The 15298-nt window shown below is 38.4% G+C and overlaps 1 protein-coding gene across 2 annotated transcripts in view; it reads right to left on the bottom strand.

Moving 5' to 3' along the window:
* The window catches only part of AOPEP (aminopeptidase O (putative)), a 402502-nt gene extending 391292 nt beyond the window's left edge, over nucleotides 1–11210 (bottom strand). For both annotated transcript variants that reach the window (XM_054588087.1, XM_054588088.1), the window contains exon 1: nucleotides 11157–11210. The gene's annotated coding sequence lies outside the window, so the exon portion shown is untranslated. The remainder of the gene's footprint in view (nucleotides 1–11156) is intronic.
* Nucleotides 11211–15298: the final 4088 nt, after the last annotated feature.

Genomic DNA, 15298 nt, shown 5'->3' with positions numbered 1-15298 from the left:
GCAAAAACTAAAAGCTTCCCACTTAAGATCAGGAACAAGACAAGAGTGTCTACTTTCACCACTCTTATTGTTTATTGCATAATCTATATGCAATATGAGATCATTAAAATTTCAGGATGTTTTTCAAAGACAAGGCTCTCAGAGAAAGATGATATAAACTAAGCTGTGAAAAGGTGGCCTAAATTCCATTAATATGCTAGCTTCACAATCAAATGAGAGGCACCTGTTACCCTTTTGACAGCTTGGGCTCAGTTGCTTTTCCATTGCCTACTAAGCTCAGAAGTAAGGTTCTGTTTTAAAGATCATATGGAAGGAAAAGACAGAGGAAGAGCGTAGCAGGCAAAGCAATTTACATTGCAAAGCTAATACTGATCTAAAGGTCAACTCAAAAATTAGGATAAATCAACTCTGGAGCTACAGAGCTCGGGTTCAAATCACAATTTCACCACGTACCAGCCTCATAATTTTAACAATTAATTTAATTTATCTTTGCCTCAGTTTCTTTATCTGTAAAACAGAACAATGATAGCACTTACTTCACAGGTAAAGTGCTTAGAATAATGCCTGGCATACTGTAACACTAAAGAAATACTAAGTAATGTTGTCATTATTTTTTCTTACTATTTTTAGTACCAGGTATTTTGTTCATAGTTCAATAACAATGATATCCAGTAGGTATCTCCATTTCTATCTTCCAGTGGCTCACTGTCAAATCACATCTCCAAGTATAACATTCATACCACTGAAATGAGAAGTACAATGAGTCATAATTCACATAAAAACAGACAGAGATGAATGGAACAGAATGGATAGCCCAGAAATATACCCACAGATATAAGGTCAATTAATTTATGACAGAGGAGCCAAGAATATGCAATGGAGTAAGGACAATCTCTTCAATAAATGATGCTGGGAAAATTGGACAGCCACACGCAAAAGAATGAAAATGGATTACTATTTTACACCTTAAACAAAAAATTATATTCAAAGACTTGAACGTAAGACCTGAAGCCATAAAACTCCTAGAAGAAAGCATACATGATAAACTCCTTGACACAGGTCTTGGAGATTTTAATCTTTTAAATCGACACCAAAAGCAAAAGCAACAAATGCAAAATAAAAAAAAAAAAGTAGGGCTACTCTAACTAAAAAGCTTCTGCACAGCAAAGAAAATTATCAACAAAATGAAAAGGCAACCTACTGAATGGAAGAAACTATTTGCAAAGCATGTAAGGGGTTAATATCCAAAACATACAAATAACTCATAAAAATCAAAAGCAAACAAACAAAAAGACTAAAATGGGCAGGTTTCAAGAGACTTTTTTCCAAAGAAGACATACAGATTGTCACCTGGTATGCGAAAAGATGCTCAGCATGACTAATCATCAGGAAAATGCAAATCAAAACCACAGTGAGATGCTACTTCACATCTGTTAGAATGACTAGACTAGAAATAGTAAGTGGTGTGAGGATGTGGAGGAAAGTGAACCACTGTGCACTGTTGGTGAGAATGTAAACTGGTGCAGCCACTGTGGAAAATCGTATGCAAGTCCCTCAAACAATTAAAAATATAACTACCATATGACCCAGAAATTCCACTTGTGCTTATTTATCCAAAGAACAGGAAAACTGTGCCATGTTCATTTCAGCATTATTTATGACAGCCAAGATACTGAAAAATCCCAGTGTCCACTGATGGATGAATGGATTAAAAATTGTTAAAGATACATATACACGCACACATATATGTGTATATATATGAACACATATTTATTCCATTGATAGATAAATGAAAAAACTATACATATCACAATTTCTTTATACATACAATGAAATATTATTCAGCCATTAAAAAAACGGAATCTTGCCATTTGCAACATGGATGGACCTCAGTAGAATTATGCTAAGTGAAATGAGACAGAGAAAGACAAATACCATCTTACATGTGGACTCTAAAAATAAACAATTTAAAAAAAAAAACTCATAGTACACTGGTGGCAACCACTGGCAGGGGTGGAAGCTAGAAGAAATGGGTGAACTGTGTGCGATTTTTTTAAATTTTAGTTTAGGCGTGCACGAGCCAGATGGCCGGGCGATTACAATGTGGTCCGCAGAAATAGTGGATCCCTGGCCCAAGGGGTCACAGAACTGCCCAGAGACCCTTGAGGAGAGACTGGAGACAGAAGCATCGGGGAAAGAACTGGAGGAGCAACCCGGGAGTCCCAACTCCTTCTCCTTTCCTTAGTGTCCATTGTGCGTGGGCAGGTCATGCCCGCAAAGAGTCAAAAGCTGAAAAGCACACAATAGACAGCCTAAAACCACCAACTGCAGGCTCACACATGTGAGCAGCCGGTGAGGGTTGGCGAGGGCATGTGCGGACACGCAAGTGGGAGGACTGGCCAGGGCTTGGGCAGGCCGGCATCCATGGGGCCTGCTAGGGAGCGCACACACCAGCGAGGACACATGTGAACCGGCACCCGGGCAGCAAAGGAGAGCTCAGGCAGGCAGGCAGGCACCCACGCAGGCCCGCCCGTACAGAGCGGTCCTCAGAAATAGTGGAACCCTGGCCAAAGGGGTCACAGAGCTGCCCAAAGACCCTGGAGGAGAGACTGGAGAAAGAGGCACTGGGGAGTCCTGGTGCTAACTCTACCTTAGTCCACGATCTCCACCTTGCTCAGGTGGACTACTCCCCTGAGTGGTAGCTTGTAAGGGGACGACAGTCCCGCCATCAGGAGGCATGCTCTGCCCTCTGGGGCCTAAGCCTGACAGATGAGGATAGAGTGACCAGATTGACAATTACAGGATACAGACACAGAGAGTAGATTTCTGGAAGGCTCAAATGGCCCAAGTTCAGATAGAGTCAACAACTGACACCTTCAGAGGCAAACCCAGAAAGAAAAGTAAAGAAAAAACAAATAAAAAGTCCTGTCTACTACCATGGAAGTTTAATCCAAAAACTCAGGAAATCTAGATGGGTCAACTGAAGCATGCATGCATGCATAAATAAATAAAAAATATAGACTCTCACAAAAATGGGAAGAAAAAGAAGTTTCCCCCAAATGAGGGGAAAGGAGGAATCCCCACAGAGAGAGCTCAATGAAATAGACACAAGTGAACCATCAGATTTTGAATTCAAAACAATGGCTCTAAGGAAGCTCAATGAGCTCAACCAGCTCAAAGGTAACGATGAGAAACTGCAGAGAAAATATCAGGATCTTACACCAAACTATACCAGCCTGGAAAAAGACATAGAAACTATCAAGAAAACACAAGAGGATATGAAGAATAGCATTTCAGAATTGAAGAACACAGCAGAAGGAATCAAAAGCAGGCTGGATGAAGCCGAGCATCAAATTAGCGAGCTGGAGGATAAGGTAGAAAAAAAGCTCCCAGAAACAACAAGAAATGGAAAAAAGACTCAAAACAAATGAAGAGGCATTTAGGGAAATTCAGGACAACCTGAAACACAGTAATATCCACATAATAGGGATACCAGAAGGAAACGAAGAGGAGCAAGGGATAGAGAACCTCTCTGAAAAAGTAATGATGGAAAACTTCCCCAATTTGAGGAGAGAAAAGGTCTCACGGGTCCAGGAAGCACAGAGGGCCCCATTCAAGAGAAACTCAATGAGGCCCACTCCAAGACACATCATCATTAAAATGGCAAATATCAAAGACATAGAGAGAATCCTAAAGGCAGCAAAGGAGAAACAGGGAGCTCCAATACGGCTAGCAGCTGACTTCTCAACAGAAACACTACAAACCAGAAGGGAATGGCAATAAATATTCCAAGTAATAAAAAGCAAGGGCCTACAACCAAGGCTGCTCTACCTAGCAAGGCTCTCAATTAAAATAGAAGGGGAAATGAGGAGTTTCCCAGACAAAGGAAGGCTAAAAGAATATGTCTCCACCAAACCAGCACTGCGAGATATGCTAAAGGGACTAGTTTAAGACGATGAAGGAAAAGAGTGAGAAAAGAAAAACACAGGTACAGAGGAAAAATGAATACGTTTCTATCAGTACTAACTCTCAATGTAAATGGACTGAATGCCCCAATCAAAAGACACAGGATAGCTGAATGGATAAGAAAACATGACCCACACGTATGCTGCCTACAAGAGATCCACCTCAGAGCAAAAGACCTACACAGATTGAAAGTAAAGGGATGGAAAAACATATTCCAGGCAAATGGGCAAGAGAAGAAAGCAGGGGTAGCAATACTTTTATCAGACAAAATAGATTTCTAAACAAAGGCCATAAAATGAGACCCAGAGGGACACTTTATAATACTTAAGGATGAATCTTTCAAGAAGACATAAACATTGTAAATTAATATGCACCCAACATAGGAGCACCCAAATATATAAGGAAAATCTTGGACGACTTCAAAAAAGATATAGACAGCAACACACTGATGGTAGGGGGTTTTATAAACCCCATTGTCAAAAATGGACAGATCTTCCAAACAAAACATCAACAAGGATATTGTGGAGCTGAATGATGCACTGAATCAAAGGGACTTAACTGACATATATAGAACCTTATCCCAAAGAACCAAAATGCACATACTTTTCAAATGCATGTGGAACTCTTACAAAGATAGACCATGTGATAGGACACAAAGCAAGCCTCAGCAAATTCAGGAAAATTGAAATAATACCAAGCTTTTTCTCGGACAACAAGGCCTTGAAACTGGAAACCAACCTCAAAGAGAAACTTCAAAAACTTGTAAAGTCATGGAGCCAGAACAGTACACTATTAAACAATGAATAAGTAAATAATGAGATAAGAGAAGAAATCAAAAAATTTCTCGAAACAAATGAAAATGAACAGACAACAGTCCAAAACCTATGGGACACAGCAAAGGCAGTCCTGAGAGGGAAGTTCATAGCAATACACACTTACCTAAAAGAGATAGAAACATTTCAAATGAAAGACCTAACACTACAACTTCAAGAACTGGAGAAACAACAACAAATAAATCCCACAGCAAGTAGAAGGAAGGAAATAGTCAAGATTACAGCAGAAATGAATGACATAGAGACAAAAAGAACACCAAAGGATCAATCAATCCGGGAGCTGGTTCTTTGAAAAGATAAATAAAATCAACAAGCCTTTAAGCAGACTCATCAAGAAAAAAAGGAAGAGGACCCAAATAAGTAATATGAGAAATGAAAGAGGAGAAATAACAACTGATACCACAGAAATACAAAGGATTGTAAGAAACTACTAGGAACAATTATATGCCAAGAAATTTGAAAACCTCGATGAAATGGACAAACTTCTAGAAAAGTATAATCTTCCAAAAGTGAAGGAGGAAGAAACAGAAAGCTTGAACAGACCGATAAGAGCTGGGGAAATTGAAGCAGTAATCAAGAAACTCATTGCACACAAAAGCCCTGGACCGACTGGTTTCACAAGAGAAGTTTACAAACCATTTAAGGAAGAGCTAACCCCTGTTTTTCTCAGACTATTCCAAAACATCCAAGAGGAGGGAAGACTCCCAGACTCTTTTTATGAAGCCAGCATCACCCTAATCCCAAACCAGATAAAGATCCTACAGGCCAATTTCGCTGATGAACGTAGACGCTAAAATCCTCAACAAAATATTGGCAAACCGCATCCAGCAATACATTAAAAACATTATCCAGCACAATCAAGTGGGATTCATCCCAGGGATGCAGGGATGGTGCAATATACACAAGTCAATAAACGTAATACATCACATAAACAAAAGAAAAGACAAAAACCACATGATCATCTTGATAGATGCAGATAAAGCACTTGATAAGATACAGCACCCATTTATGATCAAAACACTCAGCAAAATGGGAATAAATGGGGCATTCCTCAACATAATAATGGCCATATATGTAGAAAAATCTACAGCCAAGATCATACTCGATTGGCAAAAAGTAAAAGCTTTCCCACTAAGATTGGGAACATGACAAGGATGTCCGCTTTCACCACTTCTCTTCAGCATGGTACTGGGAGTCCTAGCCACAGCGGTCAGACAAGAAAAAGAAATAGAAGGCATCCAAATAGAAAAGGAGGAAGTAAAACTGTCATTGATTGAAGATGACATGATAGTGTACATAGAAAACCCTCTAGACTCCACCAAAAAACTCCTCAACCTAATAAGTGAATTTGGAAAAACAGCAGGATACAAAGTCAACATTCAGAAATCAAAGGCAGTTTTGTACATCAGCAATGAAATAGAAGAAGAAAAAATCAGAAAAAAGATACCATTCGATATAGCAAGAAGAAAAATAAAGTACCTAGGAATAAATTTAACCAAAGAGGTAAAAGACCTGTACAGAAAACTATACAACATTGAAGAAAGAAATTAAGGAAGACACAAATAAATGGAAGCATATACCATGCTCATGGATTGAAAGAATTAATATCATCAAAATGTCCATACTACCCAAAGCAATTTATAGATTCAACGCAATCCCTAGTAAGATACCAATGACGTATTTCACAGAAAAAGAACAGACATTTCAAAAATTTATATGGAACCATAAATGACCCTGAATAGCCGCAGCAATTTTGAGAAAGAAAAATAAAGTAGGAGGGATCACAATACCGGACATCAAACTATATTACAAAGCCACTATACTCAAAACAATCTGGTACTGGCACAAGAAGAGACCCATAGACTAGTGGAACAGAATAGAAAACCCAGAAATAAGCCCAGGTCTCTATGGGCAACTAATATTTGACAAAGGGGGCAGAAGCATAAAATGGAGTAATAATAACCTCTTCAACAAATGGTGTTGGGAGAACTGGACAGCTACATGCAAAAAAAATTGAAATTGGATCATCAGCTGACACCATACACAAAAATAAACTCAAGATGGATAAAAGACTTAAATATAAGTCGCAACACCATAAAAGTCCTAGAGGAGGACATTGGCAGGAAACTCTCAGATATCCCACACAGCAATTTTTTCACCGATATGTCTCCTAAAGCAAGGGACATAAAGGAAAGAATAAACAAGTGGGATCTCACCAAATTAAGAAGCTTCTGCATGGCTAAAGAAAACATCAGCAAAATGAAAAGGTGGCCAACCGTATAGGAAAACATATTTGCTAATGATACATCAGATAGAGGTTTGATCTCCAAAATATATGAAGAACTCACTCGACTCCATTCCAAGAAGACAAATGATCCAGTCAAAAAATGGGCAAAGGACCTGGGCAGACGCTTTTCCAAGGAAGAGATACAGAGGGCCCAGAGGCATTTGAAAAGATACTCGGCATCACTAACCATCAGAGAAATGCAGATCAAAACCACCAGGAGGTACCACCTCACACCGGTCAGAATGGCCATCATAAACAGATCAACTAACAACAGGTGCTGGCGAGGCTGTGGAGAAAAGGGAACCCTAGTACACTGTTGGTGGGAATGCAGACTGGTGCAGCCATTGTGGAAAGCAGTGTGGAATTTCCTCAAAAAGCTGAAAATGGAACTGCCTTTTGATCCAGGGATTCCCCTGCTGGGACTATACCCTAAGTACCCCAAAATGTCAATTCAAAAGAACCTATGCACCCCAATGTTCATTACAGCACAATTGACAATAGCCAAGTGCTGGAAGCAACCTAAATGCCCATCAGAGATGACTGGATCAGAAAATTACGGTACATTTACACAATGGAATACTATGCAGCAGAAAGAAAAAAGAGAACTACTACACTTTGCGACAGCATGGATAGAACTCGAGAGCATTATGCTAAGCGAAATAAGCCAGGGAGCGAAAGACAAATTCCATATGATCTCACCTATAAGCAGAATCTAACCAACAAAACAAAGATGCAAGGAAAATAAGACCCACAACACTGAATGAAAAAGAAACCAACAGAGACTAGAGGGAAGGAGGGAGGGGTGGGTATGGGAAAAGGAAGGGAAGGGGCAAGTCAAGGAACATATAGGAAGGACTCATGGACAAAAACAAAGTGGGGAAGGATTGAGGGAGGGAAATGGGGGAGGGGGCAAGGGAATGTGGTGGGGGAAATGCAGAGACAAATGTATTTGGAAAAATAAATTAATTAATTTAAAAAAATTTTAGTTTAAATAAATTTGAAAATAAAGAAAAATATTAAAGCATAATTCATATGCATTAAAATTATACCATATGGTATATACATACAATGAAATATTACTGATCCATAAAAAAAAATTCTGATATATGCTAAAACATGGATAAACCCTGAAAACATGCTAAGTGTAATAAACCAGACACAAAAGGATAGTGCATGACTCCACCTGTATGTGGTACTTAGAATAGGGAAATTCAGAGATGAAAGTAGAATAGGGGTTAACAGGAGTGCAGAGGAGGTGCGGGGAGAAAATGAGGGGCAAGGGGATTTATTGTTTAATGAGTACAGAGTTTTTACTTGGGATAATTAAAAATTTTAGAAATGGAATATAATGACAATTAAACAACATTGTGAATGCGCTTAGTGCCAATGAACTGTACACTTAAAAATGGTTAAAATAGTAAATTACCACAACAAAAAAAATCTTTAAAAAATATAGCTTATATTTTCAACAGGAAGTTTTAACCTTAATGGTATTAAAATAAAGGATACATCACTTATTGTCAAGCTCCTAACTATGGACACCAAAGGAGTCAGGATAAACTCTTAGCTGGCCTTGGTTTAAAATGTACTCCTGAAATGGGTAGATATCTTGCAAATTTCAAAAGGAATATTTTTTCACTTTGTTGATAAAGTCCTTTTTTTTTTTTTTTTTTTTTTTAGCTCCTTGACGGGGGAGAGAAAAGGAAAGAGAAATATACTGAAGAGATATCTTTATGAATGGCACATGTATAATGGTGGTTTTATAAGGAGGTACTTACCCACATAGAATCATGAGAACATGAATGCGAAAGTACACCTGTTCAAGGCACCATAAATAGATGTGTGAACAACTGACATCCAATTCAAAAGTAGAGAGGATTTCCATCTTCTGGTAAACCATAATTTAAACCACTGAAATATGTTCCAAATTCAAAACAGAAATTAAAAGTCCATTATTTTGATACATGTAATAAATTGAAGTATTTGAAATATCTACTCCAAACATTCCAAGAAAAAGGCTTATTGCTGTAGTAAAATGATAAAAGTGAACTTAATAAATTAACATTTTCCTAAAATGGCTTAGGATAAGGGATTCCAGTTAAAATAATTTACTTCTCTAGTACACTGATAATTATCATATATCAAGTATCATTCAAGGAATAACAATTTTCAAAGAAGAAAATGCAATTTTCAAACAAAAATATCTAGGAAAAATAAAACAATAATTAATAAATAATAATACAAGAATAAACTGTTTCATGTACTCACAATTGTAACCTACTTTTGCCCCACCCAGTATTAGCAAACACATATGTGGCTCTTAAGATAAGCCTGATTTGTTCTAACAAAAGTATTATTTCTATTTCACAAATGAGGAAACTGAGGTGTAGAGGTGTCAACTACCTTGCCCTGGCCCACTGTCTTGCTATAAGCATACTCGGTTGATCTAGGAATTAAATCCTGGAGGTGTGGTTTCCCAGTCCCTGCTTTTAATTGCAGTGGTTTGCTATCTCTTGGTGACATTAAGGAATGGACAACATAAAGTACAGGCAAACTCAAAATGCAAAAAACAGTTTGGGGGTCCAATATAAGAAAAGCTTTTAGGAAATCATATTACTACAGAGTACAATAAATGACATTCATAAATGACTGCTCTGGGACATAGGGAAAATTAAAATATGTTTAGTATACTTAATATTCAAGAAGAAATTGTTGAGTACACTTAAAACTTCTCAATCCAAAACAGTCAAAATACTTTTTTAAACCGTATTTTGGAAAAAAGGCTTTGTAGTTATACACAAACCTGAACTTACAGCTTGGGTCCACCACTTAGTTACTATGAATATTTGGCGAGTTAATTTCACAGAACTGAGCCTCAGCTTCCTCCTATGCAAATTGATGGTAACAATTCCTAACACACAATCTTGTGTGAGCTAACAGGAAAACACATGCGAAGTGTTGACCACAGTCCCTGGGATATAACAGATTGGCAACAATGAGTGGCTACTATTATTCTCTAAACATCTTCTTTGTCCCCCGAATATAAGAAACAAATCTTACCAATTAGCAAGTCATTTGGGGGGCTTTGCAGAATTATATTAAGTACGACATGCCCTATTCAAAAATGGAGTGTAGTAAAGTACAAGAAACTAGAAAACCAAACCATCAATGAAATAAAAGATTTCAGAATTCTTCTGGTTGGTTTTGTAATAATCTTTCTTCCTTTACAAACAATATGAATCCTACTAGTTTTTGTTCATTTGTTTGTTTTTGCGGTCTAAATATTTCCACTAGAATTCTGTTGCTTATTTATTTTGATGGTAACCTTTGCAAGCGTAATTGTTATCATTGCTTGAAAACCAAAAAGAAATCCAGGAACAAGGAGCGTTTTTTTTAAATGAAATGCTATAACTGTTCCTTCCATCTTAACAGGTGATTGGATCCCATGTTGATCATTTATCACAACAAATTTTAACATTGCTGCGCCACCCCCTTACTCAACAAATGCATGCATAACTGAGCAAAACTCCAGACTGACAGAGAACGAATGCTCCTCAGGCACACCAAAACTCAAAACTTGATGCTCTCAGTAAGGATCCTGGGGCCGGGGCGGGGAGGGGGGCGCGGAGTGGGGAGGAGCACTGGTGGTGGATGGGTTTCACTGCACGTGAAAACAAACAGAATCGGAAACTGTTTTGTCTCCTTAAACAAGACTGGAGATGAACCCTCCGGGGCTAGGAGCGGAGAGTTTAGGTGAGATGGGCCTGGAGGCGAGAGGAAGAAGGAGGCAGCTGCAGGCTGAGGAAAGGTCTGCGCTACCCGGGAGAGACTCAGAGCCCATCACCACACTGAGAGCGGAGGCGGAGACGTGGCCGCTCACCCCAGTCCCCAGGACGGGTTCAGTTCCTAGGAGTCTGGGAAGAATGAGATGGGGACCCCGAAACCGAAGAAAGATGAGACTAGGAGCGAGCTCCCCCGGTCGCCTTCAGAACAGGATGTTACTGTGCCCCCAGCCAGCCCAGGGCGGGAGACGAAGAAAGCAGGGATCCAACAAGAACCGCACAGGTTACCTGTCTCAGCTGTCTGCCCCAAGGTCTCCACTTCCGCAGACTCAGGGTTACTACGGGCTACGGGGGCACGCGTCTTGTGACGTCATCCACGCGCGCCGGGATTGCAGTAGGCCTGTCCCCTACCCCTGGGGAAGAGCTTGGCGGAGCAACCCGGGTTGGGGGGGAATATGCGCAGGCGCGGACAGGACGACTTGAACAGTTTTTGCTAGATTGGATTCTCTTGGTGTTGCTCTTGTTAACCAACAAACTACTCCTAATTGCAAAATCTCCGTGGCACTTGAGAAAAAAAGTTTTTGAAATACAAAAGTGCACTTTTTATTCTTTTTTTTTTTTTACTCCACCTCTGCCGTATATGACTGCCGTTTACGTATTCACTCCACCACAGTTTATTCAAGTCCTCTATGTCCCAGGCAAGCACTGGTGCAGAGTCTGGCATACACGGGTGAACAAACACTGTGCCTAGCTTCCTGGAGATTACTTTCTAGATGAGAAAGCAAACACTGAGTGTCTCAACAGATACATATGCTTTCTAGAGATCATAGTGTATGGAAGAAAAATAAGTTGCTGAAAATCTAAAGGAAGGACGGTACCCCTGTAGTTAGAGATGCCAAAGAGGTGCCCTCTGAAGAGGCTCGTTGTGGAAAGAAGACAGCTCTGTAAAGATCTGAAGGAATAGGAACTAAGAGAAGTATCTGTGTGTTCAAAAGGTATGGAGAGAGGACAGAATGTGGTGTCCTTGAGACAGGGACAAAGTGGGCTAGGGAAAGAATAGAAAATGAGATCAACAAGGCAAGGAGAGTCCTCATCTTGCAAAGACTTTCTATGTCATTGTAAGGGGAATGATTCTCTTAAGTGTAATGGAAACCAGTGAAAAGTTTCAAACACATGAGTGACAAGACCTGGTTTTATAAGGTCATCCTGGCTGCTGCGCATACAAAGAAGTATGGGGAGATAAGAAAGGATGCAAAGAAAGGGGTTGCTTTTGCAATGATCAGGTAAGAAATGATGGAGAGAAATGGACAAATACTGATACAAGGAAAAAATCTGGAGGTGGATATAACAGACTTGGAGATTGATTAGATAAAGGTGATAAGGAAAAGAAAGGTGTGAAAAATTACTCCTAAATTTTGGGCTTGAGCAAATAGCTGGGCAGTATAGCTAAAACAGTTTCTAATACTTCACAAGATCTGTTTCTCCTCCTTTCAACCCTAATCCCTTTCCTTCTTTGTTACCAAGCCCTCTTGGTTCTCCTCTTTACCTTCCTGACCATCTCCCCTCAGTTACCATCAAGGGGCCCCTTTTTCTTTACTTTTTCCTCAGCCTTTTCCACCTTGATCTTCTTATGTTACACCAGAAGCTGCAAATTCAAAAGACTTGGGCACCCAGGGAGGGAACACAAAGGAGTGAAGCTCCTGGATAGAGACTATGGAGAACTGGAGCTCATGGTCTCCCTCCTCAGTTGTAGTTGATTTTTGCCAACTGGTAATGCTAGTCCAGTGATTTCATATCCTCTCATTTTTAAAGAGAAATCAATATACAGACACATGAACTCTCCAAAATTTTAAATGTTGGTCACTAATTAGAATTTTGTTAAACTTCTGTTTTGGACCAAACAAAACACATATACAGGCCACAACTTTGCCTCCTTTTCCCCAGGTGGTGACTGTCTGCTCTCATTTGATTACCACCTATAAGCTGATAATTCCCAAGTGAATCTCTCCACCCAAGACTTTAAAAAATATCTTATTTAAATACTTAAGTTCCACTTAGATGTCCAGTTGGCATCTCAGAATTGACATTGAAAACTGATGTCATTATCTACCCTTTTCCTCAAACCTAACCTATTCACATAGTTCCTGTCTCAGTTAATGGCATCAACATCCACCCAATCACCCCAGGCTGGAATCCAGATCATCCTAGACTAGTCCTTTTTCCTTGTCCCACTGTCCAATCAAACATGTTCTGACCTTGATCTCTCAATAATATTTATCACTTCTTCCCATTGCCTCCATGCTCACTATATATCACTGTCTTTGCTCGAGCATTCATGATTTCTCTTTGGGCAAGTCACTTAACCTTTCTACACCATAGTTTTCTGCTTCTAAAATGAGAGGATTGAATGAGGTGATTCCTAAGGTCAGTTCCATTTGTAAAATTCTGTTTTATAAAACCACCAAACATGTCAGAATAGTTGCCTATAATTGTCTGTGGGTTTTTTTGCGGGGAGGAGGCTTGGCTAGTTTAATGCCAAGGATATTATGACCAGATTGACACGGAAAACTGGAATTCATAGAAATAATTAATATAAAATTAAATTAACAGTGGCTAAAACTGAACACAGTTTTGTTATGAGTAAAATCTGACTGAAAAAATAACTACTGATTAGTAATATTGAAAACAGGAAAAAAGAGAAAAATGGTAAAAAATATATCATTTATTAAAAGTTAATGAAAAAATTTAATTTTCTTGACAAAATCTACCCACAAAGTATGTGTAGAAAGAAATTGTTCTTGGTTAATTAACTGCAAAAGAAAGCTCGTAATGTCAGAAGCCCTAATAGCTATTGTTTGTCATGAAGATAAAAAAATAATACTGAAACATAACATCAGTTTAAGGTTTACATATCTGGAACTGATTCCAGTGAAAATAACTTTAGTAAAATGGGGAAAAATGAGAAACAGTTTAACTGCAATATAAAATTGACCATGGCAGTAAATTCACATTGTGAGATTTGCTCCAGAGAGAAAAACAAAACTCTTTTATATAATAAAAGATTTAAATACAAATTTAAAACTTGAATTGAACCAATTAAAACATGGACAAAAGATCTGAATAGACACATTTCTGAAGAGAAAACACAGATAGACAATAGACTTATGAAAAGATGCTCAACATCACTAATCATCAGAGAAATGCAAATTAAAACAACAACGAAATAGCACCTCAAAACTGGCAGAATGACTATCGTCAATAAAACTACAAACAAGTGATGGTGAAGATGTGGAGAAAAGGGAACGTTTGCATACTGTTGGTGGGAATGCAGATTGCCACAGCCATTATGGAAATCAGTATAAAAGTTCCTCAGAATAATTATAAATAGACCTGCCTTATGATCCAGCAATTCTACTTCTGGCTATATATCCAAAGAAACCCAAAACCCTAATTCAAAAGAATACATGCACCCCTGTGTTCATTGTCGTGTTACCTCTAATAGCCAAGATATGGAAGCAACCTAAGTATTCATTGATAGACAACATTTAGATAAAGAAGATGTGATACATATATTCAGTGGATTACTCAGCCATAAAAAAGAACGAAACCCTACCTTTTGCAATAGCATAGATGTACCTGAGGAGCATTATGCTAAGTGAAATAAATCAGTCAGAGAAGACAAATACCACATTATTTCACTTATACACAGAATCTGAAGAACAATATAAATGAACAACAACAAAAAAAACCCACTACCAGAAACAGACTCATAGATATAGAGAACAAACTGATGGTTGTGAAAGGGAAAGAGGTTCGGGGGACTGGGTGAAAAAAGTGAGAAGTACAGATTAGTAGTTACAAAATAGTCATGAGGGTGTAAAATACAGCATAGGAAATATAGTAAAAAATATTGTAATAACTACATGTGGTGCCAGGTGGGTACTTGAAATATTAGGAAACACTTTGTAAAGTATGTGATTGTCTAACTAAGATCCTGAAACCAATACACAATAATGTTGAATGTAAATGGTAATTTTTTTAAAAAATTTAATTGATAAAATTTGGATTGAAGTTAAAAGTATAGTAATTTCTGATATTTATAGGTTATAAAAAAGTTGGTTTATATGCAAGAGCTTTCTCATTGTGATGATACAGGACAAAAAAACTCAGAAAACTGGAAAATTGTGCACTTAAAATTCTGAATATGGCAGTTGAAACAAACAACTAGAGCCAAGACAACAAACCACTTGGTATGAGCTGCCTTGTTTTTCTGACTCATTCATGCAGTACCAATCATGAAGGACCATGCTTCACCTGATACTTTTACTGTTATGTTTGTATTAATAAGAATAAAGATACACTTCCATTGTCTTTTTTCTTTCCACCTGTTTCTCATGGTTACATGGAAAAAGTTACATTTTACAAAGTAA

Source organism: Pteronotus mesoamericanus, unplaced genomic scaffold, assembly GCF_021234165.1.
Source record: "Pteronotus mesoamericanus isolate MK-2021 breed Mesoamerican mustached bat unplaced genomic scaffold, CSHL_Meso_final scaffold_125, whole genome shotgun sequence".
Taxonomy (NCBI): domain Eukaryota; kingdom Metazoa; phylum Chordata; class Mammalia; order Chiroptera; family Mormoopidae; genus Pteronotus; species Pteronotus mesoamericanus.
Note: the sequence above shows the minus strand (reverse complement) of the source record. Positions and strands in the feature narration are given on the sequence as shown.